This window comes from Passer domesticus, chromosome 3 (genome assembly GCF_036417665.1).
Source record: "Passer domesticus isolate bPasDom1 chromosome 3, bPasDom1.hap1, whole genome shotgun sequence".
NCBI lineage: Eukaryota > Metazoa > Chordata > Aves > Passeriformes > Passeridae > Passer > Passer domesticus.
In genome coordinates, this window is record NC_087476.1 from 54,919,249 (window position 1) to 54,936,231 (window position 16,983).

A 16,983-nucleotide genomic window follows, 5' to 3' on the forward strand; every position below is an offset into this window, starting at 1 on the left:
TTGACCAGTTCTTGGAGTTCTCTCCAACAGCAGCATACTACTGTTTTAAAAATTAGTCCTGGAAGGTAAGCCTTGCACAAGTCTTTCCGCAAAAAAATTTGACAAGGTCTTTTCTCCTCCCAAGGAGGAGGATGTGAGATATAGGTGCAACCTCATGTTTTGCCTTAGTTCAAGTAAATCTTTAAAACTGCTGATGTTGAAACATGACCTGTTCACCTGCATGAGGTACTTCACAGGTTGCAAATCTTCTGCAGCTTCATATAGTTACAGAGTGTAATGTGCATATTAATTAATTAATGAAAACATGGCTGTCTAGGAGGTTGCATGAAGAGCTGGGGGCCTCTTAGGCACATCCTGGGGTGAGCACACTCACCTCAGGTGAAGCAGGCAGTTGAATTCACCAGGCTGTCTTTGGTTTAATTTTTCCGCTTTATCAAACTGGCATTCATTGTAACATAATGCCGGACATTGCTGAGAACAGTAAATGATCCCTATGGAGGAAAGAAACTGGAACAAAAGCCTGATATCTGGGCTGTCTTACTGCATATGCAGAAGATTTAATGGTTTCATTTTTATTACCACTATGGTTGCTTGTGGTGAGTTTAATTTTTCATCTAGTACTTTTTGGCACGGTTCCACTTGCAAAACTGAAATGACATATCCATCTATCTTTTTAGTTCGTGGGTGATAAAAGTACAATAAAAAAGGCAAATCTTAAGTTAGTTTTCTGTCATGAAGAGAAATAAATCATAACTAACTCCTCCTTCTCCTCCTGCCAAAAGTCTTGTACTCAAATAAACACTTCTTACAAGCTTCCTGCTAGTTTTTAAATAATATTCCACTTTATTTTCCCAGTTTCTCAGCTTTTATCTTTAAAATATTTTATTGCAATGAGGTATACTAGCTGTTTCATAATGTATGATTTTACTGTAAAATATTAATTTGGAAAACAAATACCCAGAGAAATACTCAAGCTTATGATAGGAAGATATTCAGCTGGTTAGCCATTGCTAATCTAAAAGTAGGCTAATCCCAATTAAATTCTGTTTGCACCTATGTGTTTAGAACCAAAGCAGCATTTGAAACCTGACTTTCCTTTTCATTGCTTGTTGTTGTGCAATAGTTTAGACATTTGAATGCTTCTCTGAGCTGGCATTCTTAATAGAGTGAATGAGAGTTTGCAAATTCCCATGTCAGTCAAACTATTAACTGCTGAGATGCCTTTAGAAACCCCACAATCATAATATTTCCTTTGTTGACTGCCCTGGGGGCAGAAACTTATTAAAGAGAAGAACAATGAAAAACAAGTGCTGAATAATCTTATTTGTACACAAGTTTTGCTATATGTGGCATTTATGAAGAAGAGTAACTCCCAAATGTTGATGTATCCATCCAACGCTTTTTTTACATTTGCCTTGTTTTGCTACCTTAGACTTGAGAGCAGATTCAGATATCTATACTAAAGTAAATAGTTCTTATACACTGCTGTTGATATGACACTGGAAATTACGATGTCCACTTTGTGAGCTGTACAAAGGCAAGCTGACAACCTCTGCTGATGGCAGAGGAAAGAAAGTGTGGCTTCATGGAGAGGCTGAACTGCACTGTTGTCTTTAAAGATGCTTGTTCTGAGAAGCAAGGCACACTGCCAGATTCTGGTATGGGAATATGGGCATACCCATGAGGCTAGTTGACAGCTCTGAAGACCTTTCCATCTGATATACTTCACACAAATTAAATTCATTATAAAAGGATTAAGCAGCTTAGGTATCATCCCCTTCACAACTGCATCTTTCCCTGAAGAGGGGCCAGGAAAAGGTTGTTTTTCATAAGGGTACTTTGTATGAATGGTGTGCAGAGTGGTCACACCTTGTGGGCAATATGAATTTCAAAACAGTTGTGACACCAGGATCATCTTTCTTCCATAAGTCCCTCTAAACTAGACAGAGCTGCTACTCCTCTAAGGAACAAGAGCTAATTTCTTATTAGCTTATTAGTCACATCATTATTCATATAATAGACTTTTTCATTTTTCATGAGGAAGGGTATCCTCTTAAATGAGTTTGGAAACCCTGTGAGTGTTTTACTGAACACATGCAAAAAATATGGTAGGCTGAGCAAAGAATAACCCAAATTTCTAGTTTGTATGCTATGGCATCCGCTGAGAGAAACTTGAAACTAGTTTGTTTTTCTTTTTAACATTTGCTCTGATTTATGGCATACTCTGTGTTACAAAGGATCACACAGAGTGCAGCTGAGTGGTGTTTAGTTACTTCTGGGGTTAAGATACAACAGATCTTAATTATTCTAGCTTGACCGTATCTACATACTGTAAATACGGTCAAGCTACACTCACATACTGTACCTAAGTTTAGAGTAGCTAGGATTGGGCTGAAGTTCTGATGTTGAGAATACTTTGGTACAAACCTTTGGCATTTCTTTGGTACACAGAACTAAGGGCTGAGCTGTTGCTAGCATAAAGTTCTGTGAATTGTGACTGTGAGGATGCTTTTCCTTGACAAAGTAAGAATGCTGAAAAGTCTTATTACATCTACATGAAGTGCAGTATGCCATAACATTAGTTAGTTTTTGGACTAGGTCAGGACCCTTGGATTAAGTCCCAATGGGACTATTGCTTTTTTTTCATTTTTGGAAACCTCCAAGTAAAAGGGCAAATTAAATCAAATTTGTTTTGATTAAGTATTTTGGTAGAAAACAAAGCAAACAAAAAAGGAAGATTACAATTTTAAATTTGTTACAATAATAAAATAAAATAAAATAAAATAATAATATTTCTGATAAATACTTGATAGAAGTAAAGAACAGCCCCCATAATATGTGGCAGACATAACTGGAGAAATGTAAACTATGTACCTATAAACTCCCTAACATTATCTACCCTTGGTAATAAATCTGAGGTTTTGGTAATAATTTATGTCAGAAAATATTCTCTGTGATATGCAAAGGAGCAATGTTCTCAGAACTCTGTTTATTTGTTGGGTTTTACAAATTATGTAAAAGCTTTCTGAGCAATACTTTTGTCAGCTATTTCCCTTGTGTCTCTGAAATTGTAAATGATCACAAGTGTTTTTCTGTGATGCTACAAAGCTGATGTATACATTTGCAATGATTCTTACTGAATGTCTGGAACTTTTGCTGTCTACCAAGCTTCTGGTTAATTCTGGGGTTTTTTAAAAGCCTTGGAAACTTTTTTTTTTTTTGCCTGAATAACAGCAAAATCAGGGTAGTATTTTGTTCTCAAACTCTCAAAGAAAGTTTCCAACCTGAAGTGTGGCCAGGGTAAAACAGTATTATGACTAAAGCCCACTTTCTTGAGGCCTGATAGACAGCAGTCCAGAATGAGATCTTCCTGAGCTTTCCTGGCCCATAGCAGGCTTTAACCTGCGACCTCCCCCTGAGTGGGGCCTCTCAGAGCCAGTGAACTCTGGAGTTTTCTGTAGCTGGAGGATTGATGAATGATGACAACGGATCCTGGGTCGATGCCTCCACTCCTTGAGGCTTGACCCTGCACCTGTTGAGTGGGGCTATTACCAAAAAAAGTCTTCATAGTGAGCCCTCTGAGCTTCTGTTCTTGGCTCAGATCAGAAGAAAGGCTTGAGCAGGCTTTAGGTATGAATGCTGAACCCGACCCTTTAAAGGAAAAAAAAGAAATTGCAATAAAAAGAGGAAGGGCAACTTCTTAATGATAAGCGTGTCTTTGTAGGAAAAAAGTATAAGGACATCAGGTACTGTGATACCTCTGTACTTTGCCATGACAATGAAGGTATCTTTGAGAGTTTATATTGCTTCATAGTGAAGGGAGACCTGATTTTCTGCATGAATCAAGTGGAACTGATGCTATAAGGACCGTCTGCTTCCCTCCTATCAAAATAAAAAGGGAAGCAAAGCATGGCATCTCCACATAGGAAAGATATCAATTGAAAACAGGAAAGTATTTCTAAAAGTCATGGGAAAAAAACAAATGGTGAGGAGTTTACACTTTTTTGAAAGAGCTTAGCAAGTGAAAAAATGAGCTTTCTTTGCTTGACAAAATTGAAAAGGGTTTAAACAGCTTGGTTACAAAAGGGCAGGTTTAACATCGGCAACCTTTCCCATCTGAACACAGAGCAGGATTTATTAATTAGTAATTACTTTTATAAAGGACAGTGTCATGCTGACAGCAGTAATGAAAAATTCATGATGGAGACTTAACATTCTAATCTGCTGGATTACTATAAGGAGGCTGCCAAACTTGGGCGACCAGCCAGTGCTAGGAACACAAACAAATATCATAGTTCCCATAGAAACTGGGATCACCTTGGAGATGATTAATACCAGTCTGACTTAAAATGGGTGTTCCAGAGATATCATTCTCGTCTGATTTAATTATGACCTGGTGTAATATAGTTGAGCATCTCTGAAGAAAAATAACTCTCTATTTCTCAAATTCTTCTTCCTACTCCTTGATGAAAGTCTAGGAAGGATATTATCTTATTTTGTTTCTTTTCTGTTAAGAGAGGACAGAAAACCATATAAAACACATCCTGGAGTCATGCATGTCACACTGGAACATAAACTGATATACTGAAGACTGTTTGGAATATTTAGAAACTTTATTCTTTTTTTGTGTGTTTGTTTGTTTGTAGTCTTGTAAAAGCACACATTGCTTATATCTCTGGCACTCTGAGCAATACAAACTATCAACAGTTTTCACACTTAAGTGGAGCATATCAGGTGGTGCCGGGGGAACTTTTACAATCCTTTACAAAAATGGAGCTTTGTGAATAGAATACTGGTCCTAGGTTTTACAGTGTAGGCAAAAATAAAATGTTGATTTCACAAGAGACTGAAAAAAATATTGTCAAAAAAAACCCTCAAAAAAGAAAAATTGATCTTTTTAGTATTGTCATCAGAGAATCTAGGTATTCTATAAATAAAATACTCTGTGTTTACATCACCAAATCTAACACTTGTGATGTCATTCAATCTCTGTCTCTCAATGAATGAAAAGTGAATATCAAATCTTCTATGTTAGTATGTTTTTCTAAAAACCCTAAACCTCCAAAAGTGCTGTAGATCTGTAAGAACGTCTACCATTATCATTGAACTTCCATAAAATTCCGTTTTTCTTGCATTTGTTCTTTATGATCAATTTTGCACATTTCTGATACATGAAAACTTTACAAATTTAACAGCAATTTGTGAGATGACACCAAAGGGCTCATTTGAATTCTTACCTTATATTTACATTAAGCATTATTATTAACAGCAATACTCAATTTGGCTGAAATACCATAAACTTTTCAATGCTGAAACTTCAATAGTTTTAGGCAAATATTCACAATGTGATTTATTCCTTCTTTTAATGTTGAAAATGCTTCCATGCTTATCTGTTTTTAGAATGCTGAAAATAATTTAAATATTTCTCCCATTCATGTATGCAATTAGGAAAGATTTCCTCATCCAGAATCAGAAGTAAAATAGCCTTGGTTTTCCTTCACTTCTGGATGTGGTCTTATATGTGTCAAGTGAGAAGAGGATGGAGACATTTTACAATATCAAAATAACTCTGATGACTTTCAGCTTGTATTCTTCATGAGTGAAGCTGGTGGGTAGACCAGATTCTGGGAAACTGAATGTTCCTGAAAGTATTAATACCAGAACTGCAAATGCTAACTGTCCCAGTGAGAGTAGCAATGGAAAAGTAATAGAAAACTAATCTAACTGTACCAAGAGCTCTGCAATGGCCTCACAGGGAAAAAGAGAAAGTGCAGATGAATCAGAGGTAACATCAGATTTGAAAGCCGAATTTAAAAAGTGGCTGTATTATGCAAAGGAAAAATGCAAGGATATGAAAGTGTATGCAAAGTGACAGGCTAAGAAAAATTAAAAATAATTAATTTTAAAGTATCTGAAGTCTTAAGAGAAAGACCAAACACTTTTTTCTAGCTCTTCACCAATGGATGGATTATATTAATAGATGAAGGAAAGACGTCTGAATTGGTTGATATCTTTTTTGAAACACTAACCATAAACAGTCAACTTATATAAGTAGTGTCATAGTTAAAAGAGTACAAAGCCAGGCTAGATTTTAGATTAAAAGTTCAGATCTTTAGGTTAGTTTCTGTAAGATATTTTCAAATTGTTTAGCAGTTCTCAGATGAGTTACAAGACCCTGAGAGCAGGTAAAGGCTATTTCAGGGCAGAAAGTTGGTAATATGAAGAACAGTGGCTCTTGGGTACGTTTTTGAAAGGAGGGAAAAGTCTAGACATCCTAATCTCCGAAGAAGTTAAAAAAGAAGAACTAGATCTTTGGCTCTGGTCAACTAAATATCTTGAAAATTCTGGAAAAAATAAGCAAAGCACATGTAAAAATTAGCAGATAATGAGAAAAAGAGATTTTTCAAGAACAAATCACATTGGACAGCTAGAACAAGAAAATATGCTTTTCAAGTGGGAGAAAAGTGGTAGATGTCTTATATGTACTGAAATTGTTTCATTACATGCTCATACAACCCATCCAAGAAAATACATGCTCACTGAAATGAATAGCTGTACATGAAAACAGGAGCAAGCATATGCTGCATGTCTATGGCTGTGAAACATGAAGTCCAATTAAAATGAACCCAGCAGTGAGAATCCTCATCAGAAAAGACTGAAAGCGTGGATAGAATAAAAAGCAACAGGTTAAACTGAAGCACAAGTGTGATATGTATTACAATTAAGAGGAAAAGAATGGCTAGAGATCTGCACAGAAAATAGATAGGCAACACCAATGCTCCACCAAGTTTTTGGAAATTCGAGTCCTTTCTGGATCATTTGCTCTCATGCAGTGCTTTGCATTGGAAATAGTCATTCCTTCCCAGGAAGAATTACCATCATGTTCTTAATCAGCTCCTTTCTTCTCATGAGAGGTTGCAACTGAGGGCCACAAACCGATCTCACTTATGGGTGAAAAATTCTGCTGCTCAATTCTTTGTGGTCTATGTGAGGCCTTTTCATGAATTCCCCCCTTTCTTCCCTGGCACTCTATCCAAGGGACACTGCTCAAAGGTTTTCAGCAGGAGGTAATTTTAAGAAAAGGATACTTAAATTTTGGCATGAATTGTGTTGGTGTATCTTTTTGTACTACAGAGCAGGAGGATGGATGACTCTGTCCATGCCACTCCATTCCAGTCCCTTCCACCTCTATTTTTCTGTAGTCCTATGTGAACAGGATGAACTGGCTGATATAATTCTTCATTAAACTGGAAAGCTCACTGACGAAAAAGCAAACACTTAGGAAGGGCTGTAGGACCATGATTTGTCTCTTTCTTCTGCTTATCAATTTTTAAATTTCATTCTATCCAAAAATGCTGAATTCTCTGGAGGAGAATATGACTAGTTTCTTCCTGTACTAAAAAACTTCCTAAGTTCTTAAATTTACTTTTTATCAGATACTCTTGCTTTTGCTAAGATTTTCAACTACCAAAATATTTTATGGCAAGAATGAAGACTGGATTTTTTTCAAGAGAATAAAGTATCTATTCTGATTTTTTTGGTGAATGTCTACATGTTATTATGAATCACAATAGATTACATCTACCTAGATGTTTCCACTAATGCAACCATTGATCTAACTTTGCAGGTGGGCATGGCAGAACAGGGTGGTAGACCACTTCTGATTGGGATGAGATTCTGATTGCCTTTTTATGTGCACTGGTTTTATTGATTTATTTCAGTGGAGTAACTCTGATGTAAGCTACAATGATAAGCCAGCCATGTGTTCCATATCTGGAGCTATATTCAAGATTGATTTTGCTAATTTAAGGTCTCTAAACATAATTTAAGGCTTGCAACTTATTCTTCATGTGCTTGCACTTTCTCAGCTGTGTAATAAATACATAGGATCCCGCAGTGAGGCATGCATGTACTGCAGTGGTTTGTTGAAGGTGTAGAGTCAGAAGACTTCCACACAAGAGCCTGCTCTTCTTCTTTCAGCTTCCACTAGGACAAGTCACAGATTTTATACCTTTATGAAAGTCAAAGCATCTTCTCCTCCCTCCAAAATCAGGGGAAGTCTATCTCCAGCACAGAGAACACTTTAGAAATTCTTCTCTCCCCTTGTATGATGGAAAGAACACTTCCTTCACTTTTTAAAAGAAAGTAATTTATCTTCATAAAAACCTTGCTAAATCCTTTCCTTGAGGACATAGAGACAACACAGAGCGTGTTCTCAGAGCTGCAAATCTCTGAGCTGAAATTCAGAAATGCAGTACCAAAACTATTTCTGACTATGGAACGCGATATCTTTTGACACCTGTGTCCTAATCTCATCCCAAGCCCCCTTCAAGGGGGGGATTATATTCACAGGAGTCTGAATTTAAATGCAGCCTGGATCACTGTTAACACTTACATTTTTGTGCACGTTTAACTTCACTGATGACAATAGCTTCATTTGCCTCAGCAGGGCCACTTGTGGCAGAAAATTAGGCACATGCATGAACATTTCTAAGTTTGCTCCAAATTAGCTCTTGTCAATAGTGCTTGTGCTGCAAACATTGGCTTGGCTGGGAGTTTAATTGTGACGTGATACACCTTGTCAAATCAAGAAATATCAAAATTTTGGTCATAATTTGTATGCAAAGTGTTGAAACATAAACAATTTTATAGTTTAATCAAAAGACATTAAATTAGATCAAAACTGATGTCCTTCAAATATTATATCAATAAAATTCCTCTCATGACCCTCTGCCATCCATCTCACACAGAGATCAGTTTCTGGGAAGTCAGTGCAGATATACAGTGTCAATGTTTCAAAGGCTTGTGTTCATTTATCTGTTCTTTAATGTTTTACTAGATAAGCATCCTCTCTATTTTCTCCCTGCCTTGAGTGACAAGAAACTATTGGCTTGTCTTCTGTAGTATTTTTTTGAATAATTATGCTGCATACTGGAAATGCCAAAGAATAATTCAGCAATCTGCTCATATGTTCCTCATAGCTCCCTTGCTGAGTAATGGAATAATACTATACTGATAGTAGTTCAAATTATATAACTAATGGATAGATAGCATATTAAAGAGAAATCATGTCTGTGTGCAATGTTCTGTGTTTCCTAATGCCATCCTAGAACTCATATCAATGACAAATATATAACAAAAAGCAATTTTGTTAGATTCTGTGTATTATTTTGAAAAATAGGAGGGAAACTGCTCAGAGAAATACAACTATATGTCAATATGAGAATGTGTTCTAAAGGCTGATAAACTTTTCCCATATAAGTATGATTTATAAACTGGAAGTCGAATGAATCTTCTCTCTTCCAAGAATACCATCAGCAGATGGTTCAAATGCTCCAAAGAGCAGTCCTCAGCTACTTCTAAGGGGGTTTAAATAGGTTTTGTGGTCCACCCATGAGAAATCTCAGTGACTTTAATAAAAATAAGCTGTACTGAAGCAGATGTCAGTGCTCAAGCCATGGTTTCTACATGATTCTATTTTATCAACAGATCACTTGGGTGCAGAAATATTTTGTTTATATTTTCTTGATGAAAATTATTTTCTGACAGTACTTTCCATTCTTTTGTGTCCTGATACTGTCTTGCAGAATACTTTTTATTTACTGGGAGAGCTGATAAGGACTAGAATTATCTGAGCATGTGTGAAATGTGTGTATTCAACTGGCTGAAATTTAAACACTATTTTATTTTTCTAGGGTAACTTTTATTCATGCCAGTATTGACTTGAACAAATCTTCATGAAGCCACAATCAATTACAAATATTATCATGCCTATAATACCTACCCAGGTATAAAATAATAAGCATATGTGTGAGAGGTTAGACTTGTTTTGCAGAAGAAATGGCTGCATGGGATGTCAAGCATATCTGGTGGTATTCCAATGTAAATCAGTGCTACAGCAGAAGGCAGAACCCATTACTCCTCTCTCTTGTGTATTAATTTGCTCACATTTGACAAATTTGACTTCTAGTTTAAGAAAGAAAATAAAAGTACACTGGGTATCTCATTGATCCATTTCTATGTGCATACAATCTAGCTTCAGGCCAGGGTTTTGATCATTTATGCCTTCTTCTGGAGACACATAATGGTAACTTCTGCTGCTTAAAACCCAACAATGCATTCCCAGCATCAGATTTGCAATAATCATTGTACAGACTAAGCAATGAATTTATGAGTGAAAGCACATTTAGAAGGGAGAAGATGAAGAAAAATGGTGATTTTTTTCAATTACAGAGCTCCCAAGACAGGCATTCTCTTAAGCTGGCAGGAAGATTCTTTTCCTTCCATATGTACAGGCTTCACTTGCACAAATTTGAGCGATTATCAGTTTTAGCAGGGAGGTATGTGTTTCACACTGCATTGTTACTTTCATCACACATAAAACCCATGGAAACTTTGGTGCTGATTATAAGAAGGCCCATTATAGGAAGGCTAATAAGATTTTGGAGATGTTAAGGCTATGTGCATTATTCATACACTATGAATGGAAAGTGCTGAAGTCCTCAGCTGACTGTTGAAGCCTTGGAGGCTCCAATAGATGGTGGAATATTTTACACAGCAGTCTTAGGGTTAGCAGTGTCAAGCGAAATCCATATATTTTCACAAAGTTGCAACACTAATATTATAAGAAATGGGTACTACAGCAGGTTTCTTAACAAAGACAAGTTTAGTAGTTAGATTTCTACTCCCTCTACCTGGTTCCCTAGATCAGCAGTGGCAGTTCTGCCTGTATTTGTCTCTCTCTTCATGCATCTCCTCTTGCTCAGTGACCTTAATGGTCCTTAGAGAGGAAAGTGTCCTGAATTTCTTTACTGGAAGGAATAATTGATGACCATGAAAACTAACAGTGCTTCGTACTTCACAGGAGACACTTAAAAACTTAAAGAATAGTATCCTTTAAAAACTGTTTAAGAAAAATACCTGATGAGAATTGGGTTGGCTTTGCAGTTAAAGTGTTTTCTAGACAAAACTTGACACATCCTTAAAGTCCCACCTCAGAAGTGCAATAGGTAAAGTGAAAATTCATCTCAACTCTCCCCATTGTAGCTGTTGTTTTTATTTGCAGGTTTTAGACTAAGGAGTGATGACTCCAGGAGTAATGGAGGCCCCTACACTTCCGCTAAAGGAAGGGTGCTGGAATTTATCTCACTCTTTCCAGGGAGAAATGTGCTTTTTGCTATGATAAGAATCCAGGGAGTAATAATACCATACCCATCCCCATGAGTTAGTCTATTCTGCTTTCAAGCTATGTAACAGACTTTCAGAACACACTTTAATACACTTCCAGAATACACTTTTCCTACTCTTTTAAAACAACATATATTCTGATCCTGTTTCTGATAAAAAGGAACATTTTAAATCTCCAAATTTAGCTTCAAAGATCAATTTAAATTATTTGATAATGGTTAATCAGCTGTATTTTTCTTAACTAGTAGCATAAGACTTTTGGCTAATGACTAAGCTGCAATGTCTTCAGGAGCGGGATTTTTTGATGCACTGCGACTAGTTTAGGCTACCATTGCAGGAAATACCTGGGACTTTAAGCCTATATTTTGAGGTACTTAGACCCTGAATCCCAGAAGCTGATGGAATTGAGACACCCGACTGCAAATCATGGGTTTAGTTACTTCTTTGTCTTCGGCCTCATCAGAAGGATCACTGAGGTGAAGCTGCTGTGTCAGACAGTGTATGAGAGAGTCAGAGTCACTGCATTCCTCACTGGAGAGAGTGCAGACTTCAGAGAAGTTTGAAGGAGAACAAAATTTAGGAAGCCATCAACTCCTTCTCACTGCTGGCCAGACAGGCAAAGCCAAGGTTGTCTGGTGACCAGGCAGGAAGGGGTGGGTTGGTCCCTGACTGAGCCCTGCCTGGCTGCCCTCAGTCAGGGAGAGGGGCAGCTGGGGGCAGCCTCAGTCTCAGCCATCTTTCTTTACTAGTCTGACATTTTTCTGCGATGTTTGTGTCACTTTTACATCCTCCTTTTCTGTTTCTGTCTCTCTTGCTGCATGGGGTCTTGTAGCTTTCCTCGAAGAGAAAGTTGATAGAGTACCGGTCCTTCCCCTTGTCTAATCCTTTTGCTGACTTCCCCTCTACAACTCTCTTCTCTCATTTTCTGGCATACACAGGGATGGAGATTTCTGGGCTGCTTTCCTTTGCTTCCCTCATCTGCACCTGAACAAGTAATTTTCAGCTCCCCTTGACTACTCACAATTATTTCTTTAGACATTTTTTTCTCCCAAGTCAAATCACACTAAGATTGACCAGTGAGTGTTCTTCTCCCTTCAGACTCTTCTGCTCTTCTCCATTTCATGTATCAGCTCCCTGACTGTGCTGTGCACTGCTGTCCTAGCCCTCACACATCTCCTTTTGGCTTCCATGTCTTGCTGCTTTCATTAACCATTATAAATTTTTTATTGAACAGAGTGTGACAACGCAGTTCTCATTCAGTACTCTGGTGGTTTCACCAGTGCCCTGATTCTTGGTATACTGAAACCACTCTCTTCTGGGAAAATCTTTTCTCATGTGATCTGTATATTTCCCTATACTTGGAGCTTGGTTGTCACAGGTCAAGAATGATCCTTTTCATGCATTTGCAAAGCATTTGGCCCAATGGGATCCTCTTCAGGCTTCACAAGGGCTCCTGAGACCTGCAGAAGCATAGCCTGTGCTCAGAATTAACTGACCCATGTTAGGTTTTGCTTAGCATGGCCTGGGGAGGCAGATTCCATCCTTGAGATTTTCTCTTATGGTTGTAGAAAGTTGCTGCTGCAGTGTTTCCCAAAATCTGGAACTGAGCAAATATTTTGGTAATTGAAATCTTTAAACCACCATTAACTACACTACATCCTCAGTAGTCATGGATACTTTCTTTGAACTCCTCCAGATTAAACCAAACCAAATTTACAAGAAACTTTTCAGGTTGTTTGCTCATTACTGCAGAATTAGTTCCTTTTGAAATTTTGACAATGAGAATTCAAAGTACATAAACACTGCTGAGATTTTTGAAACAGTGCTGGTGCTTGTATTGATCATACAATAGAACAAAGTATGTCTAAGCCTTAGCTCATTATGAAAGTCTCTGAAACTCTGGAATTTATTACTCCCATGTTGCCTAATTAGTTTGTATGTAAAATTTTAGCTTTCATTACTGTCTTAGACACCAAAGTTTGCCTTACCACAACAACCATATTAAGTGGATTTTGTAATACTTGACTACAAACAGAGCATTTCCTGATTTTATGCTTCTGTGTTTAAACATTTGCTCAGCACTGAGTATTATTTTAGCAGCATTTTTTTTCTAGAACTTTAGCCAACCCCAGGCCATTATTTGAAGCCATTTACTTCTTTAGCTGCGAGTACTGAAAGTACACAAAGGAAAGAGAAGCAGGGTTCCAGTGAGAGCTGTTTCTAAATGGTTTGCAAGGCTTTGAAGGAAGCTGCATCCTGTGGACTGCTGTCTGAAGGGCATCTGAGAGGGTGGCAGATGTATACAGCCTTCCTGCATCCTTTCCAACTCTACCTCTTCTCTAGGCTCCTTCTCCTGTTTACTTATCCTACTGGATCCGAGAAACTCAGAAAACAGTTCTGGCAGACTTGAGTGCTTGCAGGCTCCTCCCAGCTCTAGTAGTTATTACAACAGGTCTTCCAAAATAATTCAGTCACCTGCATGCCCCTTTCTGTAGCATTTGCATTTCCAACACACCATGCCTGATTCCTCCCATTTTCACAACTATTGGCACTGAAGATGTTTAATTTTAAAAGCAAAAAGTTTTGATTTGAACTTTTAAATTATGCTGGGAGTTAGTCAGCAGCGGGTGTCAGGATCAAATCTGCTCCATCTTCTCATGGCTATCTGAAAAAAGAAACTGTTGTTCTGGCAGCAATGTCTTTAGGCATTTAGGTATTCCAGCTGCAAGTACCCGCTTCTCCATGTCTGCACTTGCCACTGTGGGGGAATGAGAACATTCACACTTGTTGGAACAAAATGGAAAGAAGTATACATTTTTCTTTTTTTGGTTCAAAAGAATATAAAACTTAGGTCATTTTCTCTGTCAGTTCTATGAATAGACCACAACATTTACTTTACTCGCAACAATTATGCTTTGGTCTTGTATTTAAACAAATTTACTAATCAAAACTGCAGTGGTATTTTTCTAACATTCAAGTGGTTTATTCTTATAGACAGAGTGAAATCAGGAAAAGAATGATGAAAACTAATTATGGAGCTTGGTTAAAAACTTACCTAATGAAACAGCTAACAGATATAGTTAGAAAAAATGTTATGCAATTTCTGGCATTAACCCAGTCTGAACTAAAGACTCTTGTTAGTGGGCTCTGTGGTGTGGTAGATCTGGTCTTAATTAGATATTAATCAGCATTAATGTGTGTAATTTACTGACACATCTTCAGATAAGAGTTTGATTCTGGTGTCCTAAAAATAAAATTATTTCTGTCTTGAGGAACAGGCTGACTTAAAACAAAAATAATATATAATAGATAATAGATAAATTATAAGTAACAGGTTGAAGAAGCCTAATTTGAACTGAAGGACCACTATCACTGTGTGTGTGTTTGTAGCATCTGATGTAACAAAACCCTTGTCCTGAACAGGAATCCGCAAACACTATTAATATTAATTCTATTAGTAACAGGAAAAAACTAACACCATCCTAAGAAAGAAGCTCTAATCCTATCACTATCAATATAGTGTATCAAATTATACACTATCAATATGTGTATAATTTAGAGATTAAAACATTAATTCTTTGCAATTCACATGATCTGTTGCATTCCTTGTGTCAAACCATGTCCTGTTTCCCATGAGATGACTTTAGTGACATTTTCCCTTTCCTGCCTGATGAACTGCAAGGTCTTGTAATAGAATTGCGTCCTGCTTTGATTTCTTTTAAATCAGGTGAAGCCATTCAGTTTTAACATCATGTTCAGGGATGAAACTATGCAATTTCTGATCAAATATGTTCTTCAGGTACTTAATTTGATAAACTAAGGCTTCATAAATAGAATAACGCTAAGAACAATTTCCCTTCAGAACTCTTCAGAATTTTACCCAGGAGGTAAAATGTTTTGCTTCTGCAAAGTGATATGTGGACATTTTATTTACATTAATCGTAATTAGAAATGTGATTTTTCTAATTAGTAGAAATGTTTCACCAGCACCAAGCTAGAAGTGTTGCGTACTGTGTTATGCTGTACACTAAATTAACTGTGTTTCTTAATTTACACTGAGTAGACAAATCTGTTCTAAGGCTTTTTCTTTCCTGATTTGCCAACTGAATTATCTCTACATTTTCCGTTGCTCCTATAAACTGATCATAAATACATGGTTAATTTCTCAACAAAAATGCCTCTCAGAGGTAACCAAGTGACTTGAAACATTTATTTTCTACTCCCACAGACAATAGATGCAATGCATGTGAAATTTAAAAGGTGCCTATATAGTCACCTAGCAAAACCTGAAACCTTATGAAGCAAGACTGAGATCTAAGTTGCTTGCTGCAAGCGTGTTTCATTTAAGGCCCAATTTATTCTGAGTTAATTTTTAATTTTCTGGTTTAGGTACTATCATTATAACAACCTACAGGTATGTGTTTTCTGGGTGATGATGGATGCAAGTGGCTTGCAATTTTTTTTTGTTTCTTGATAAAACTGTCAAGATTTCCCTGAAGCATTCTAGTTGCATAAGGCAATTCTCTTTTATATCAAGCAAAGTATGGGTTTAATAAGTGCTACAAACTGTCATTCTGTCCAACTCATGCAATAGCTGGACACAGGTAAAAAATAGAAGCGAGCTTGATTTTTATTTTGTTTTCACTGGAATCATTGTTGATGCGGTCCAATATGTCTAGCTGGCTTTTCTATAAATGTGTTTTGTTAATATATCTTCTCATACATGGGTGTGCACTAATGTGAAGATGGGGAAAAAATACATGTGAATTTAGTGGTGTTTTCAAAGTTTAATAACCCAAAAATTCTTCTTTGAACAATTGCAATTTCTTTGAACTGAGCACATGGCAGGGCTTAACCAGCAAAATGAAATTTATCACAACAAAATATACATTCTTCTTCCTTTATTTAATGTGGTTACTAGAATTCAATAAAGACCTTATTTTGATGGTGTCCAGAGTGACAACTGTATGTATAGGGAACATACTAGAGGTATTACATAAACCGGACATGAAACATTGATTTGTTTGGGAAGGAATTTTTTCAGACCTATATTCTAGCACAATTAACCATTGCAACTTTATGTGAAATGTTCCTGAGGTGTTGTCTCAGGAATTTTCTGAAAATTGTTGCTTGCAGATATGAGGGAGTTTGAGAAAAACACAGATGTCATACAGAGCCATGTATGGCTTTGCCCCTACACTTCCAGTGGTAGTAAAGGCAGAAGTTTTTAATTATTTATATCCCATTCCTCCTCTCTTGGTTGAAAAGATAAGCTAGGTCAAGATGTGCAAAAGAAACACTGCTTTGATTGAGGAAGGAATAATATTGCAACTGTGTTCTTGTTTGCTCTACACATCAACCTACCTCAAGACTTCACTGCAGCCTTCTTTATAACCTTCCTGGCAGCTCAGCACATGTGAAACCTATTTCAGACTCTGAAAATGTCTTTTACATTATGTAGCAGACTGTCTGGTTTTAGAAAAGGGGAAATTCATTCCCAGGATGCCCTCTATGACTTTATTTTAAAAGGGAAAAAACCCCCAAAAAGTCTCAAAAAGGAAAAAGTCCTTGGCACAGGGCACAGGGCACAGTTAAAACATATGACCTGTTGTTCTGATGTTTGCTATCCTGAAAGAGCATGATCCAAAGGCCCCCAAAGTTCATGAACATTTTTTCTTTATCTTCAGTGCAGTCTGACTAGGTTCTAAGTATAGAAAATAGCTACAATATTTTTCCTTAAAATAGTTTGTTACTGTGTATTAAATATCTGAAACACATGCTCAGCATAACCTTTGT